Source organism: Dendronephthya gigantea, unplaced genomic scaffold, assembly GCF_004324835.1.
Source record: "Dendronephthya gigantea isolate DGI-Jeju-01 unplaced genomic scaffold, DenGig_1.0 000179F, whole genome shotgun sequence".
Lineage (NCBI taxonomy): Eukaryota > Metazoa > Cnidaria > Anthozoa > Malacalcyonacea > Nephtheidae > Dendronephthya > Dendronephthya gigantea.
In genome coordinates, this window is record NW_021163189.1 from 2501 (window position 1) to 19963 (window position 17463).

Consider the following 17463-nt stretch of genomic DNA (forward strand, 5'->3'; position numbering starts at 1 on the left):
CTTACTCAAACCTCTCTGAGAGCAGACAAGGTCGGTCGATGATGCGGCGACGAATGTGAATGCCGCTTCTCACCTCAACCGTCCGAGGACGGCCTTTACTTTCATTGCGCCCACAGGTTTCGATCACCCGGAGACTCGCGCACATGTTAGACTCCTTGGTCCGTGTTTCAAGACGGGTCGGATGGAGCCGTATGGTCGTCAGCATCCTAGGCGCGTAGTGTGCGAACACCGTCACGATCGACAGGCAGCGGTTCGAGCGCACAGGCGTGCCGTCCGCCACGGTCGACATGCCGGACCGATCGGTCGGGTCGCCAGCCGAGCACGCGCGCAGACCACGGTCGCCGACGAGCTATGCGAGCGCAAGTCTTAACAACCAGCCGCGAGGCCGGTCCACCTTCCTTGCGACCTTATCGCCCGTCGACAACCAACGCTGACGTTCGCTCGCCAGAAGTGCGCCGTCCGCGCACCGCGTTCGAGCGCGCCTCGTCCATGCGGATCGAGAGCGCGACCGTCGCGATGCGCGCGCGACTGAGTCTGGCGGGGCGAATTGCTAACTCCATTTGCTTCCCTTTCAACGGTTTCACGTACTCTTTAACTCTCTTTTCAAAGTCCTTTTCATCTTTCCCTCACGGTACTTGTTCGCTATCGGTCTCGTGCCTGTATTTAGCTTTAGATGGAGTTTACCACCCGTTTTGGGCTGCATTCCCAAACAACCCGACTCTTCGAAAGCACATCGCGAGCGCTCAAGCATTGCCACGTACGGGGTTGTCACCCTCTGTGACGTGCTGTTCCAAGCAACTTAGGCAGACTCGTTGCGCCGGGAAAGTACTTCTCGAAACTACAATTCGCCGCTGCAACACAACGGAGATTTTCAAGTTGAGCTCTTCCCTCTTCATTCGCCATTACTGGGGGAATCCTTGTTAGTTTCTTTTCCTCCGCTTAGTAATATGCTTAAATTCAGCGGGTAATCTTGCCTGATCTGAGGTTAATGAATGAATCAATGGAATATGTTGCGCGCGTCGGCCGGCACGCGCGATACGAAGAGCTCCCTTGCTATACAATAGTTTAGGCTTCGTTCGCGCGTCGGTAACGTCGCGACGGCAACGTGTGCTGCACTTCGAGGGACGCGCCGCTTCGAGCTGCGGCACGACGCCCCAATCGAGTCGAAACCGACTCGGCGTTTCGTTAACCAACACTCAGACAGACATGCTCCCGGTATAACCGAGAGCGCCATTTGCGTTCAAAGATTCGATGATTCACTGAATTCTGCAATTCACACTACGTATCGCAGCTGGCTGCGTTCTTCATCGATGCACGAGCCAAGAGATCCACCGTTAAAAGTTGTATATATATTTGCATGAAAAATACATACGCACAGTTAAACTTCGACGTGTTGTGTTTGAAAAAGTAAAATGGGGAGGCCGGGCAATGGCGAAATGAAGCGCTCATCGCGTTTCGAGATCGATGTGGACATGAATGTGTGACCGACGAGTTCAGACGTGTGTTTTGAAGCTGCACAAGTCTCTCAGATAAACTGATCTTTTATCGTTTATAATTGGTATAAAGCTGATCAATTAAATGTGTTAACTTTTATGGCGTCAACATTAAGCGAGAAATTATGCTTTGCATGGAGTGGCGACTACGAATCTTTAAAGCAGTTCATAAAGGACGACCTAGATCTCGAAGGAATATGGTCGCAGCCCGGTGGGGATAGAAAACTTTTCACTTTCGATGAATCTACCATATTGTGGAAAAAGAATAAGAATCTTTTGTACCTTGATGGTGCGAGAGCGAACGAGATTACACAAAAGTTTTGTAAGCTGATATGCTCTTCCGAAGCTCCCATTTTGGACGCTCGGCAGTCGGGCATGCAATCGTCTACAGTCAATGTAATTCTAGATGACCTTCAACAAGGCCAGTTGGTAAACTCGGAAGCGATTCGGGCTCTATCGGGGACGATTTCTCACATAACATCGGTGATTTCGCATTTCCAGAGCTTTATGGATAAAGATAAAGGCGGCCAAGACGATTTAAACTCGGCAGCGCCTCCGAATGAAGCGAGCGAACAATTTGAATATGTTAATCAAGATAACATTAATGATGCAACAATTGTGAAGCCTTTTGTCTTGAACGATTCCGCAAATCCTAATATGAACAATGGGCCGGAATCTGTTAACGATCTCACTAATCAAGAACCCATTGTTATTGATGATGCATGCGAAAATACCAATGATAGCCTTGTTGTCGTGAAATTAAGTGAGAACGAACAGTTAAAACCTAATAATGATACAACAAGTGCTGAGCCGACTTCATCGCAAGAATGTAAATTAACTTACGCAAACACTGTAAAGTCATCTCATGCAATTGATACGAGTAATAAACCTAAGGTAAACCTGCAGAAATCACCAAGCAGAAACAAGGTGCCTTCTAGCGAGTCCGATGGTTTTATCGGAGTAGAGCGAAAGCGAAGAAAAATAAAGAAATTTTTTCTATCTGGTATCGCCCAAGACGTGAAAGAAAATCAGATTATATCTTACTTAAAGAAGAAAAATATAGTCCCAACATATATCTCCATTTTCCCTAGTCGGCGCAGTGGAACCCTTTCATCGAAGATCCATGTCCCCCTGGCTGCTAGTTCACTCGTGCAAGAAGATAATTTCTGGCCAAAATTTGTTACTTGTAAGCCTTGGCGCCCAAAGGAGGAGCATCTTGCGAAGCGTGAAATAAATTTAACCCATAAGGGAATTTTATCAACGTACGTGTAATGGCTCACACAATTCAAGTCAGAATATCTTCTCGCGCTCATGGCCATAGATCTAGGCAAAATGCGCGGAACACAGCTAACCGGCATCGCAACCTTAAGTACGTAAATATTGCAAAGTGTGAACCTAGCAAACCACAGCAAATCCCACAATGCTTAGTACTGAATACACGATCAATTGTAAAACCAGACGCTCATCCGGCCTTGTATGCAGACATTAAAAGCAATAACATTGATATTTGTTTTATATCTGAAACTTGGTTAAATTCTTCTGTATGCAATTCTCTTATATGTCCCTCTGGGTATTCAATCTTAAGAAAAGATCGAATTAATCGTCGTGGTGGTGGCGTGGCAATTATATGCCGAAATGATTGGAAGATGGAGCCGCTACCAAATCTGACAAATAGCTTTGAGTGCCTATGGGCCAAAATTACAACTGAAAACTCAAGTTTTCATGTGGCCTCTATATACCATCCTCCCGATCATACATACAACTCTGATGATCTTGTTGAATTCTTGACTGACTCATGCGAACAGCTATTATCGTCATTGCCTAACATTAAAATCATAATTGCAGGCGATTTGAACAAACTGAATATTTGTTCACTATTAAACCAACAATCTCTGTTCCAGATAGTTAAAAAACCTACTAGAGGAGATAACATTCTAGATCTTTTTATCACGAACATTCCACACTATTGGAAAAAAGTAAAAGTTGTAAAAAGCTTAGTAAGATCAGACCACAAAATGATTATAGCATACCCTCGAGATGTTGTAAAAGCAAAAAGAAAAGACTCATATATCAGAGATGTAAGGCAGCATAGAAAACTAATTATGTGGAAAGAACTAGAAGATGTTGACTGGAATGATATAAATAAGGAACATTCATTGGACGAGATGGTCGAAAAGTTTTACAAAATTATCGAGCCTAAATTTGAGAAAAGTTTTCCGACGATTAAAGTTCGCACATCCACTAGAGACCCGCCGTTTATATCTCCCCTAGTAAAACATTTATTAAAACAAAGGAAGAAAGCAATTAAAGCCAGAGACAGTGAGGCTAATATTCGGTTACAAACCCAAATAAATAAACTTATTCGAAGAAATCAACTCCACGCCGTACGGAATGAAAATAAAAAACAAATCTGGAACAAAAGACTGGTGGTCAAATATAAATAAAATTACAGGAAGAACTGATAACAAAATACCAGTTACATCTTTCATCGACCCGATGAGATAAATAATTTCTTCCATGATGTTTGTACCGACCCACTTTACACGGCACCAGAGTTACAAGAAATTCCAGAAGGTACCAGAGTTCCTAAGTTAACAGTAGAAATGGTCTCCAAGTTTCTTCAAAATCAAAAACGTACATCGGCAGGCCCCGACGACTTACCACATTGGTTTTGGAAAGAGTTTGGAGTCGAATTAGCACCAACCATCACACAAATATTCAATTTATCTTTGAGAAATGCTAACGTCCCGAGAGCTTGGAAAAGAGCTGATATTGTACCAATACCTAAGGAATCGACTGTAGAGAATTGCAATCGGTTAAGACCCATCTCCTTGACCGACATAATCATGAGAATATTTGAGAAATGTATATATAAAGCCGAAATTGCACATTCTATTCATGACATTATTGATTCAGACCAATTTGCTTATAAAAACGGCCACAACACTATAATGGCCCTGATTAAGTGCCAACATATGGCATTAAAATGGCTGGAAGACGGTGCCAGATATGTGAGAGTCTTTTCATTCGACTTAAAGAAAGCCTTTGACAGTGTGCCGCATGACATCCTTTGTAGCAAATTGAAAAACCTTCCTCTCAATCCATATATTATTAACTGGATTATTAGTTTCTTGGACAATCGTCATCAAAGAGTAAAGGTTGATGGAATTAGAACAAACTACGTTAACATCAATAGAGGAGTTCCTCAAGGAACTGTGTTGGGTCCAGTACTGTTTTCGATAATGGTAAATGACATTAAAACAGTCAATACCCAAAATGAATTAGTGAAATTTGCTGACGACTTGACATTAGAAATCCCCGGGTATGATCATGGAGATACATCAATGATGGAGGTAAGCAATATTAAAGAATGGTCCGAAAGAAATAGAATGCAGCTCAATATGGAAAAAACATATGAAATGGTCATACAAAGTAAAATCCCAACACCCTTACCGACTCCCATTCCAAATATCGTACGTAAATCATGGCTGGAATTATTAGGAATAACGTTGGAAAATGTACCTGATAAATGGGACTTACACTTTAAGGAAATGATTAGCAAAGCAGGAGGAAGAATGTACATATTGAGAGTTTGTAAGTATTATGGTATACAAACCAAACAGTTAGACCTTTTATTCAAAAGCTTAATAATGTCGTTATTTGTTTACGGAATTGAACTTTGGGGAGGCACCCATAGCAAGTACATTGATCAAATCGAAAAATTCATTGGCCGTGCATATCGAAATGGTTACATATCAGAAAAGTATGATTTTAAAGAAATTATTGTGGACAGAGACAGGAAATTATGGAAGAATATTACAAACAATAAAAACAATGCATTACAAGAATTGTTGCCGAATAAGTTAAATAGACAATTAAGACAGAGGGGACACGAGTTCGAGTTACCTGTAATAAGAACCGAACGTTATAAACGCACTTTCATAAACAGATGCCTTTTTAAATTTGTATAATAAATCCACTTATTATTGTCTTGGTCTTGTAGATTACAGCCAATTATCGTCTTAGTTTTATAGTAATTAATAGTTAAAATTATGTAAATAACAGTAAATCTTATCCTGTAATATATTTAATCTTAGAAAACGCTGTAAACTCAAACGTGTGTTTTGAGTACTATTCTTGTAAGAATAATAAAGAATTCTATCTATCTATTTAAGAGCGAACGAGCGCTCACCTCCAGCAGCACAATCCTAGACGCTAGTCACGCAACATTCGACTGGAAGTGCAACAAAACATATCTTTTTAATTAATATTCAAAAATGTTGTTTTTCAACAGACAGTAGCGTAGCCAGCCTGTCGATTTGTCCCACTATGCTAATATGTTGGTGTTCACTGACTGTAAAAACAATAGATTTCTAAAGACATGAATAATTATAATAACTCGAAATTTACATAGCGGGACAAAATCGTCAGGCTGGCTATGCCACTGTCAACAGATAAACAAATATGGCAATTTCATAAAGTTTTCTTTACCATTCAGCAGAGCACAGGAGATGTTTCGTTGAACACGGCTCAACGTTTGTTCCAAAACCAATGTTCAACATGTTGAATAATTTGACCTACGAGTGCTCACTTCCCCACGTCTGTTATAACCGGCTAATGTGCACTCGTGCACCAAATGATTCAATATGTTGAGTATTCGGTACGAAATACGTGTGAACAAAAGCTTACAAAGCGTTGGCGGACACTGGCGGAACTTGTCTACGCTAAAGTTCACCAGTGAATTTTAGCTCGGCAGATAGCTTTCGTGTGCTGCCGGAATTGTTCATTCCGCATATTTCTCTTCGGCTGCTGAGGTATATTTGGAGCATGCGTTAAGCCGCACCTGTTGACATGTTTTTCAGAAACATCAATCTTCTTCTGTGCTGAATGGAAAAAAAAACAAACTTTCCGTACAATTACGGCATGCAGAAGAGAGTTGAGTGAAAATAAAGATTTAATATAGGCATACATAGCCGTTGTAAATAGGCAATGAATGAAATTGTTTTACACGTCACTTGAATTACTATCCATTTGCAAATGAAATTGCAAATTGTCGGCGAGGTATATGTTGCATTTTCGTCGCATTCATAAGACGTGAGCTACTGCATGAAAACATGAAAAAGCATGGGCGACCGTTGAACTGTAGTACCATAGTATCTTCTCCTAACTTAGTTATTGTGAAAATGAAACCTTTTTCTCTGAATAATTCGATTATCTGAAGAAGAAAATTCACGTCGCGTTGCCCCATCCGCCTGCCTGCCTGTGTGGGCCTTTACGCTCGACTGCTTTCTTTTCTACGTTAAGATTACTATGATATGTGAACATGAATACAGGAAAATAATCACCGAATAAAGAAAATCGGAAGATGAAGAATTTTAATTTCTCAGCTAAGGAAAATCCGTTCTGTGCATCGGTTCTGCTCATAACAATGGAAGGGCCCTCTCTGGTGTGACACCGCGGAAATTGGTAAAATTGAAAAATACTTAGCCACAAATCTCAATACTTAGGCTTCAAACTTGGTGAGAAAAAGATAAACAGATACTACACAAAATTTTTCTTGCACAAAAGATTTAAAGCTTGCACACAGCAAAAACGAATCATCTGAATTTAATAACCTTGTGTATACTTTAAGCCTCAAAGTAGCCATTTCACAGCTGTCATATGTGTAGAATGTCAAAAGTTTGGAGAATGCGTATTCGGAGTTATTCAATAGTTTTCTCTTTGATAGCGATGCAGCAATGCACAATGAACCAGTGATCAGATTTTCGGATTGAAACTTCATAAACACCAATTTCTGCGGTGCTCTGGTGTAAGAATGGGCAAATTTCGTGATCAAAGTTGACTTTATATTCATTTTAAAACAAATACAATTACATACTAAAGTATAACCATGCAGCTAACGTATCCATGAATGCGAAGTTTAAGAACAAATATTATATATTAGTCGCTGACAAGTGATGATTATTAATTAGAACCACTTGTATCAGCGCTCTTGAATTTGTTTCGGAACCTATATACGACATAATTCAGATTTCAGAACATGGGAAGGACACAAAAGTGACATATAATATAATCTGATTAAATCATTTAATGTTTATTGATATAATGCAAGTCTTGATAGTTACAAATGCAGTGTGTTTCAGGGCAGTTTCCTAGGGGACAATTAGCATTGCACCAATCATCCATATCATCTGACTCGTATGGAGGAATACTGACGCACCAGCCAGGCTCGGGTGGGTTTATCAGCTCAATCGTTTCAGTGGGTTCGTCGGCTCGTGGGTTCCGTAGGCCTGGTACTGGGGTTTGATGCATTAACTCTTCCTCCCTCCAAGGCACGGGTGACAGCTGTAAGCAGTGGGTATTTCCCTTCGCCACATTCAATACCTTTAAAATCATCCAAATCCAGAGCCCAGAACATGGCGCCAAGGAGGCCTGGAAAAAACGCAGAAATATTGATACATTTTGATGGTCGGCTATTAGAGTAATTCATTTGCTCAAATTTATCAGTTGGGCTTACGAGTTCATCAAATGTTTGAAAAACTCCACGAAAAAACTCCTAACTTCAGGGTTAGAATTGACCACTCTCTAACCCTTTTGGATAATGAAAAAAAACACAGACTAGTCAATATGATTGGTCAATTCGAAACCGGAAGTTAGGAGTTTTTCAAAATTTTAATACTTTTATGAGCTGCGTAAGCCAACTGATAAATTTGAGCAAACGAGTTTCTCGATATTTTTCGAAACGCTTCTATTGTAAAAGAACTTCGCAAACTTCAATTCCCAACGTAAATTTGATGGGATTTTTATTCTATTTTAGATCAAAATATCTTCTCTAAACATAGCTATTCTGTAGATGAATCGTACCTTTCTCTTTGACCAAGCCAACTTTGTCCTGCATTAAACTTTCCTGTGTGTCGTAGCCGACCCACGTATTGCCAGAATAACCATACGGTGCGCCAGCAGCGTTCTTCTTCACGACGGTCAGCGGCATTTTACATATCTCGTAGTATGACAGGAGTCCCGCCTCACCCGTGTATCTGCCTGCTGGCGGAGCGCTATTTGCAGGAGCATTTAAGCCGTTGTTTTGGGGATCCACGAGATTGAATGCCCGTCCATAGGTTGCCATACCGAGCGCAATTTTTTCACCAGGCATTCCCTTCTCCATCCAGTATTCAACGGCGTACCTATAATATATAGGTCAGTGTGATTAATGTGATGAATTCTGATTTGTTGAGATTAAGCTGAATTCCGTCGGCATGCATACTCTGAGAATATGACGTCATACCTGACAGTAAGTTTATCGTCACCATACATTGCAGTGTGGTGTCCAGTTTTTCGTTCCCAATACGTATGTAAGTCATACGCCATCAAGTTAATGAAGTCAAGACTTTTTGCAAGTTTGTCGACTTCATATCCGGCGTCAATGATAGGGTATCCGGCAGGCACTGCGGCTGTCAACAATAAGCGCTCTTTACCAGAGTCTGCAGCCTCGGCTACAAACGCGGCCAAGAGCTCGTCGCAAAGGGCGGTAAAACGTTGTTTATCCTCAGGGGGAGAATTTTCACGACCCGCTGGGTACTCCCAGTCCAAATCCAAGCCATCAAACCCGTATTCACGAAGGAAAACGATTGATGAATCGATGAAAACCTTTCGTGTTTGAGCTGTTGCAACCATGTTGGAGAACCTACTCACAGGGCCGTCTTCGTGTGCCCAGCCACCGACAGCTAGCGAAAATTTAAGATGAGGGTTTTTCTGGAAGAAATATAAAAAGTATAAGGCAATATATGAAAAGTAGAAGACAATACATGAAATAATTTTAGTGAAAACTATTGTGTTGTAACATCGCGAAAATTCTGCACTCTAGCTCAATTAATCAGGTAAAGTTTTAGATAAAGAGATATCGAATACTAAACCCGTTTGACTTCAGCAAATCTTAGAAACATCTTTTCGTCATTCTGGTCGAAGGTTGCCAGTTTGGGCCCGTCAACAATCTGTGCAAACGCGTAGATCACATGGCTGCACAGGGAGGCATCGACATTTTCCGGGTAATATTTCATCGGATCAGGTCTGTACTGAGACCAGCTCGTGTAGTAACATACACTAACATATTTAGCACTTGTTAAAGATGTGCACGCCAAGAGGAAAATTGACAGATACGACATTTTTGAGTAAATCAAACGATGAAAAACCACGCTTTTTTTTCCAATCGATGGAGATGAATTTGCCTATAAAAAGATCGTAATACAATATGTCGCCGAGTTGCTGACACTTGAACGATAATTTGGGCGTGGTGTTTATTCACATATTGAGTTTTACCCGACGAATTTTGCTTTGTATAAGTTATTGCACTTCGGGCGAAATCTGTTGGGCGAACTGAATATGTGAATAAACACCCGTCGCAATTATTGGTCTAGTTTTGCTCCTGCGAGCTGGTGTCAACTTACGGCATTGAAACAGATCTCTCATTAGATGTTATCAGTGAAACGTTTTGGCACTGTGTGGCTCATGACATGCTTTGTAGCAAACTAAAAATTCTCCCCTTAATCCGTATATTATTATAATTGGCTTAACAATTTCTTGGAAGATCGTTGCCAGAGAGTAAAGCCTGATTGAGAAGAAGATATTTTGCGAAGATTAATAGACTGAGTCCACAAGGAACTGTATTGAGGCCAATATTGTTCACGGTATAATGATAAATGACATTAAGACAGTATATAAATGCTCAGAATGAACTATTAAAATTCTCTGACGACCTAACATTAAAAGTGTAGTCCTAGGTATGTATGATTGTCGAGACACAGCTATATAAACGATTTCAAGAACGAATTATGCTCAGATTGTATCTTCCTACAGTATAATTTGTCACTTTTCCTCTCCTAGTTACCTGCATTTAGATAAGAACCCCGGAATTGCATTGTATTGTTTATGTGATGATTTAAACCGATATAGCTGCGAGGATTTACCGAATTATACAAAAAGGTTGTTTTTTACAGCAATGTCTATAAGGATAGAGTAAAGTCGTCTTGATTTCGACTATACTGTACTTTCACTTCTGCCTACCTCTTAGTCCATGGGCGTTAATCTGACGTTAATTGTGGGGACCATGCATGCATATTCATATAATTATCCCGCTATGCCAGGCTGATTTCTATGAAAGTGAAATTGTTTTGACAAGAAATTAGCCATAGCAGAATATATGAATATGGCCTCCTCAATTAACGCTCGATTGACGCGCCAATTCGATCCCCTTCGTAACTTAATTTATATTTCTTCTATACCCTGTTGTATTAGGGGTAAAAATGCAGTGAAAATGCTTGCTAAAAAGTTTGTTTTCAGCAGAATGTATTGTGATTTTGTAGTATAGGTATGCATGTTGGGGCTTTTTGTGTGGTATGAGTGGTGAGTACTAATATATTAACTCTTAACTCTGTGAGAACTTGTTCATTCAGTCATCAACGCTCTGAGCACTTGCTCGTTTGCTCGTAAATATTTCAGCAGTTTTATATTTGCATACAACGAAAACACTTACAGGCATCTTTATAGATAAGTAAAATTTATTCTACTTCTATGTTAACGTTAAACTTTAGAAATATCGCTTAATGGTCTTTGCGGCTTATTTACTTGTCGTTATTGTAACTATGAATTTCGTCAATGAAATCAACAGAACGTTAACGCTGGGATATATGGATTTACGTTCCCTGCGGTCACCCGTGAGATATGTTTTTACCACTTGAACATAAAATCCATATCAATTTTCGAACTGTATAATATCCAAGTGCTGGATATGTGCTTATGTGCAATCTGATTGGCTCTTTACCTGGCAGATATTAGCTGATATCCGTCTATAGTAGATAAACGTAAATAAAATGACTGAAAGATTTGGAAAGTTAAGCGATAACAAAATTCAAATTTTATTCTAAAGTACACTGAACTTCGCGGCTGGTCTTTGCTGAAGGGGAGAAAATTTAAACGTTAGAATAAGGCCTGTTTCAGACGTCGAACTTTTCATGTGCCGAACCTAATGTTAATGAGCGTCTTTGTTTAAGTTGATTTGCATTCGATTCGGCACATGCATGAAAAATTCGACCTTTGAGACAGGCCTATCCTAAAAGTATGCAACGGCATTTTGTTTAAAAACGATTATTTTACAAACTATACAGTTTGTTTCAGCTTTTTCGTATATTAATTAAAACACGTTTGAAAAAAATACACGAACAGCACTTAATTGAAAAGTTTGTTTAGGAATTAATTAACTAAATATATTTAATTTGAAGTTGTTTTATCCAGCGCTTGTATAACAGTTGATCTAGAGTTAAATATATTATAACAGTTGATCTGCAATTAAATGTTTTCTATAGTATTCTTTAACCATAAACGCTCCGACAAAAAACCCCAAAATTCCCAGTAAGATATCAAAGACATCAAGTAATGTTCACTTACTTCAATTCCCTTTGCAACTTCGAAGTAAAATTAAACACCCAAATGTTGAACGAACAATTTGAAGACTGCTGAGATTGTATATTTCGTCAGTAAAATTTCAACCCTTTGCATTGCCTCGCCTAATGACCTGCATTTATATAAGGGCTCCGGAAGACAGGTTGTTTTGTATTGTGCATTTGATGATTTTAGCCAATTATATTACGATGATTTTTCTAATATAACAAAAAGTTTAGTTTTTACAGCAATATACAGGAGTTGCTTAAAGCTTCCTTCACCATTCAGTAGAAGATTGCATAATTTAATTTAGTTTTTAACAGTTTTAAGTTTAGTTTTAGTTTTAACTTACTTTTATTTTATTTAGCAACAGAGTAAGGTATAACTTTTAATTCGATCTTTCAATTAGATATTATTAATAGAAACCACAGACCACCGCAAGGGAAAAAATACGATCGCAGTCGCCGTTCGTTTCTGAACGACGGAATGTTATGAACTGCTGAGAACGACAACATAATATCAAATCGAATCCTTAGAAATGTCTGTCAGACTTGATTAATAAAAGGTTCAACATCGGTCTCACCGCGGTTCGGCCTCGGTCTGGCCTAGGTTAACCAGGGTTTTTGTTAGGTTTTTTCTTGACAGTACTGTATAATAACTGGACTGCTAAAATGATTTCTAAATTGTAATTTTTTATGATATAGTATAAATCCAAGTTACGCAAATAAATTATATTCACCAAATCAACAGAATTGCCGTCTTCGAGCATCGAAGAAGATCTAAAGAAGCATCGAGCTTGTTATTCAGAATGCTAACATTTAAAAATCTATCAATTGATAAGAACGAGCAAACCAACTCATCGATAGTGTTAGTCCAGCGTATTGACAGCATCGGAATTTGTCAACGTTGTTCATCCAGTTACCAAATCCACGATAGAGACTAGTGTTGTAATAACCAGCCTTAGAACATTTTGACCATCCTTCTTGATTAAACGATGATCCAAGATCTTCATCATAACACAATCCATACCGGTCACGATGATTGCTTGGTTTGCAGCAATAACCAGAAATTCAGGACATTAATTACCATAAAAGTTCATAATGCCAGGATTTCGCAATCAAAGATGGCTGCCTTGTTATATAAAATTATAAGACAAGAGACAAAATTTGAAATTAAAGCAACCTCCATCTTACATATTGCAGTTGCGAACTTCGATTTCAACTCAGTACTTTTATGACAATTTTTTCATATTTTATCTTACGTTTAACAGGTTCCTCAGTAATGTCATCTCAGCAACTTGCTAACCATTATATTTCAAGGAGCGAAGGCGTTGCGGAGATGACATCACTGGGAGGTAAAGGTAAGACCAAAATATGAAAAAAATGAACTCAGATTGTACATTAAAAGTGTTAGAGACTTTATGTTAGTGTTTTGTTTACAAATAAACGCACTTGCTGCCCATACAATGAACTCGAAATTTCAATATTGCACTCGGCCTACGGCCCCCACGGGCTCGTTTTCCACTGATTATTTCTGGTTCTCGCAAACTCTCACGCGTGTTTCTATAACTGTATAAAAACACGGAAAATTTTCTATTTCTTAATTATTAAATTCAGTTTTCACGTAATATGAAAATTATCAAGCCTAAGATTGTGGTTGATAATTGCAAACTGAGGCTCGATAATTCTTCATATCATGTGAAAACTGAATTCAATAATTGTTTTATTAATTATGAAAAGAATTAACATATTATAACTTTCTTTGCTCGAATTTGTGTCGATTTCACATTCCCGCTCTATTGGGACGTTGATGACTTCGCCATTGGTGTGACGTCAAACGTGTTATACTACATACTTAAAGTATGCTCCCGAGGGAAATAGTGAGTTTCTGAGGGAAATAGTGTATTGAGACTTTCAGACTCTGGGACTCTATTTATCACACGTTATGACGTAATAGCGTGCATGACAAAAAGTCGCATCACACGTTATGACGTCACACGTTGGACATGATGATTCACACATGGCACAATGTTAGGCTGTGAATTCTTTAAATACAGGATAATTAATAGTTATTCGCAAACGGATAACGCGAACTGAGGCTTGATAATTCTTGATATCATGCGAAAACCGAATTCAATAATTGTTTTATTATGTATTTCCTTTTTAGAGAGGAAGCCTGCATCATTATTGGCAACAAACCACAGCGGCAAAATGACGTCACCTACGGATAATTTTCAATGTCGTATAGGTGGCAAAATATTGAGAATTATCTGTAGGTTTTTAGCCAATCACAATCGAGATTGCATTAGCATAATAATTATACTTATCAATACCTGCGCCTTTATCCTCAACATGATGAGACTGATACTTCTTTTTTACTGATATCGCCTATGGTACTTGTGCGCACGCGCAAAATTTGAACAAGTGAAGGCTGGTAATTAGCAACTAGCTGATTGGCTAAGACGAGACGTTTGTGTCTCAGTGAAAAAGTCAGCAATTTAACTGTCATTTTGCAAACTATTTTTTAAAAGAAATGTTTCGAAAACACAATATGAAAGAATTTAAAATAATATCAGAACTGGAAGAGTTAAAAGTGAAAAGGAACAACTCGTAGCTTATAATCCTTTAAATGGTAGGTGTCTACTTTGTTATTTCGAGGTTTATTTCGTGTTTTCTGTACGAATATATTTTATGACCTTGGTACAGTATGTCGTTTTGCTCGGTTTTGTGAAGACCTAACCGATTATTTAAGATTTACATCATCGTTTTAACTTAAAGCGTAATTCGGAGTTTTGATATAACAAATTTATAACTTTCAAGCTTTATAGAGTCGACTGCAATCACTGCATGAATTCAATAATCGAAAAACAACATTCGACGTTTACTGCTTGGTTATTTATATTATTTGTGCTGTTTTGATTTTTGAAGGTTTAGTTATAATGAAGTATTAACTCTCACTTAAACTGTGAAAGCCTATAACTTCATGCAACGTAATGCAGAAGGAAAAAAGGGTGATTTCACTTCATCTTTAATTTAACACAGCTGTGTTTGTTTCCGAAAAGTTTGAAACATCAGCTATCGGCTTTACATTTTACAATAGGTCTGGCTAGCTCAGGAAATATTTTGCTTCGTTTGAAATGGCGAGGGGTTGCTGCATGCATGTATTTCTAGCCTTTGATCCTTAACTGGAATGTAATATATCTAGGTGCGGTTTAACTAGGAGTCTTGATCAAAAGCCTTTTGATGGTTTCTAGTAGTCCCCCAGCCCAAGATATAAGCATGGATATACAATAATGAAAATTTGTAATTAATAAATGAGCGAATAAATTTAAACAAAAAAGTCACAAGACTAGCTTTTTGTATCGAAATACGACAACATAAACATATGACAAGTAAGGAACTTGTTAAGAAGTTTTAATTCGTTGTAATGATCATGAGGTTCATATACGTATATCAACACATAAGAATCGCTACGGTGGAAAGCAGCCGTAAAGCCAAGGTTATGGCTACTTCGTATTTCGGTTGTTGAACGCAATTCAAACAATAGATAAGATAATGAGATTATAAACCTCATTTAGCCACATTATCATCTCATTATCCATTGTTTGAATTATATTTGACGCTAACCTAAGTAGATACAATACAAGTGCCATTGATTCAGAACCAGTGGGTCACAATACCCGGGGGACAAACTCCGGCCACGTGGCAGCAAACTTTTGCTCGGCAGTAAATCTGTTTCGTACAAAGATTTAGAAATTTTGTTCAATGATAACTTTTACAACATTTATTTAGTTTTATCACGTTCTCTACATTTTTGCACTCAATTATATCATAGTTACATTGGGTTCAGATAATAAAGAGCAGAAGAGGAACGCGGCAATAAAATCAGAATTTTGACACAGTGTTAGATGCCTAAAACTCGTCTTTCTGCAACGCTTCGTACAATGCGGTATTATTGCCAACGGAGAATCCAATTATAGTGATATAAGTCCTTGTGATAAGCCTCCATCATGTACAAGGTATCGTTGATAGCTCTGCCTTTGCTTACATTTGATGTGTAGCATTCTACACGTGTCATACGCTGGGCCGAGACACGCAACACACGCTGGCAAGTCGATTTCAGCAGCAGAACAGACACCAACACATCCGGCAATGGCACCAGCACATTTCACCCATTCGCTGTGCTACAATGAGTAGATTCACATTGCATTGCAACCGCCCACAATTACAGCAGAATATATACATTTCCCATTGCCACAGCACAAGAAATTGCCTTTTCTTTTGCAGCAAACGCGCTCCAGACTGGTACAAGCCCCAGTGCAATAACCAATGTAAGCAGAAATTGAACGTTCATAATGCTGCTTGATTGATTTAAGTGCTTGGCTAAAATAGAAGAACGGTTATAGTAGCTATTAACAAACTGAAGACTAGGCACAGTGAGGCTAACGAAAAGTGACAACGACATTTTGTGTAGTCCAGGCAAGGTAACAGGATATAAACTAATGCAACTTCGGATTTCCAAGGCATGCGTAGACCGCAGCAACTTACGCCAGAAATTTCAATGTATTTACATGGGGGAAAAAATAAGATTGAAAAATTGATGAGATAATATTGTTATTTTTTAAGGCTTTTAATTCTTATAATTGCACCCGTTTCAACGAAAACCCCAGGCTTTTGAGTTGAATGCATAAATGGATGTTAATATAAAATCTTCGTGCATTGGCCTAAATCTACTCTCGCGATTGGTCAACATCAATCACGTGGTTTCTTTTGTGCCTGGCGACAGATCATGGGAATCATAATTTATTCGCAATAACCAATGAAAATCATAGTTTATTCAATAAATGACAGCCTGCAACCAAGCTTTGATCTTCAGTGCAGCAATGAATGAACTCAGATTGTACATTAAAAGTTTTAGAGACTTTATGTTTGTGTTTTGTTTACAAATAAACGCACTTGCTGACCATACCATGAACTCGAATAATAATATTGAAATTTCTGGTTCATTGTATGGTCAGCAAGTGCTTTTATTTGTAACACAACAGTCTCTAACCCTTAAATATTGCATTTCATTTTCAAATCTTACTCTTAAACCATGATTTCAAGTTACAGTGCGGGAAAATATACAATGGTGTTAATTAATCAGAGGGTATTTATAGAAACATTAGTGCATTTATTAATAAATAGCAATTAAGGGCCGTGAAAAAGAGGAACATTAAATTCACTACCGAATAGTAATGTTGTCTTTGTGCTATTCTTCTGTAGTTTCCTTCTCGAGGCTTCTTCCTTCTTTGTCTCTTACGCGATGGTTCGTTCTTTTTATACTCACCCTATGTAGGTTTCACCCACGTGACGTGTGAAGTCTCAGTGAGAAGACTCAAAACATCTGACGACTCAAAACAAATCATCGGCTATATGAAACAAACTTTTTTTGTATTAGTTAATTCATGTTTTCCGGCTCCCGTTGATAAATTGCTTATATACAGGGAAGCCATCAATCAACTATTTAGTGGAGAGCAAGATTTTTGCAATCATGT

General features: G+C 38.5%; 2 non-coding genes and 1 pseudogene across 2 annotated transcripts in view; all 3 read right to left on the reverse strand.

Annotated features, from left to right (window-relative positions):
• LOC114538311 overlaps positions 1-988 on the reverse strand; it is a 3448-nt gene extending 2460 nt beyond the window's left edge. The window contains exon 1 of the ribosomal RNA XR_003688707.1: positions 1-988. This exon is cut by the window's left edge and continues 2460 nt beyond it. This is a non-coding gene — a ribosomal RNA (large subunit ribosomal RNA).
• Positions 989-1190: 202 nt separating this feature from the next.
• Positions 1191-1343, reverse strand: LOC114538310. Its single transcript, XR_003688706.1, has one exon. It is a non-coding gene; the product is annotated as a 5.8S ribosomal RNA (ribosomal RNA).
• A 6237-nt stretch (positions 1344-7580) lies between these two features.
• LOC114538309 lies at positions 7581-9655 on the reverse strand (annotated as a pseudogene).
• Positions 9656-17463: the final 7808 nt, after the last annotated feature.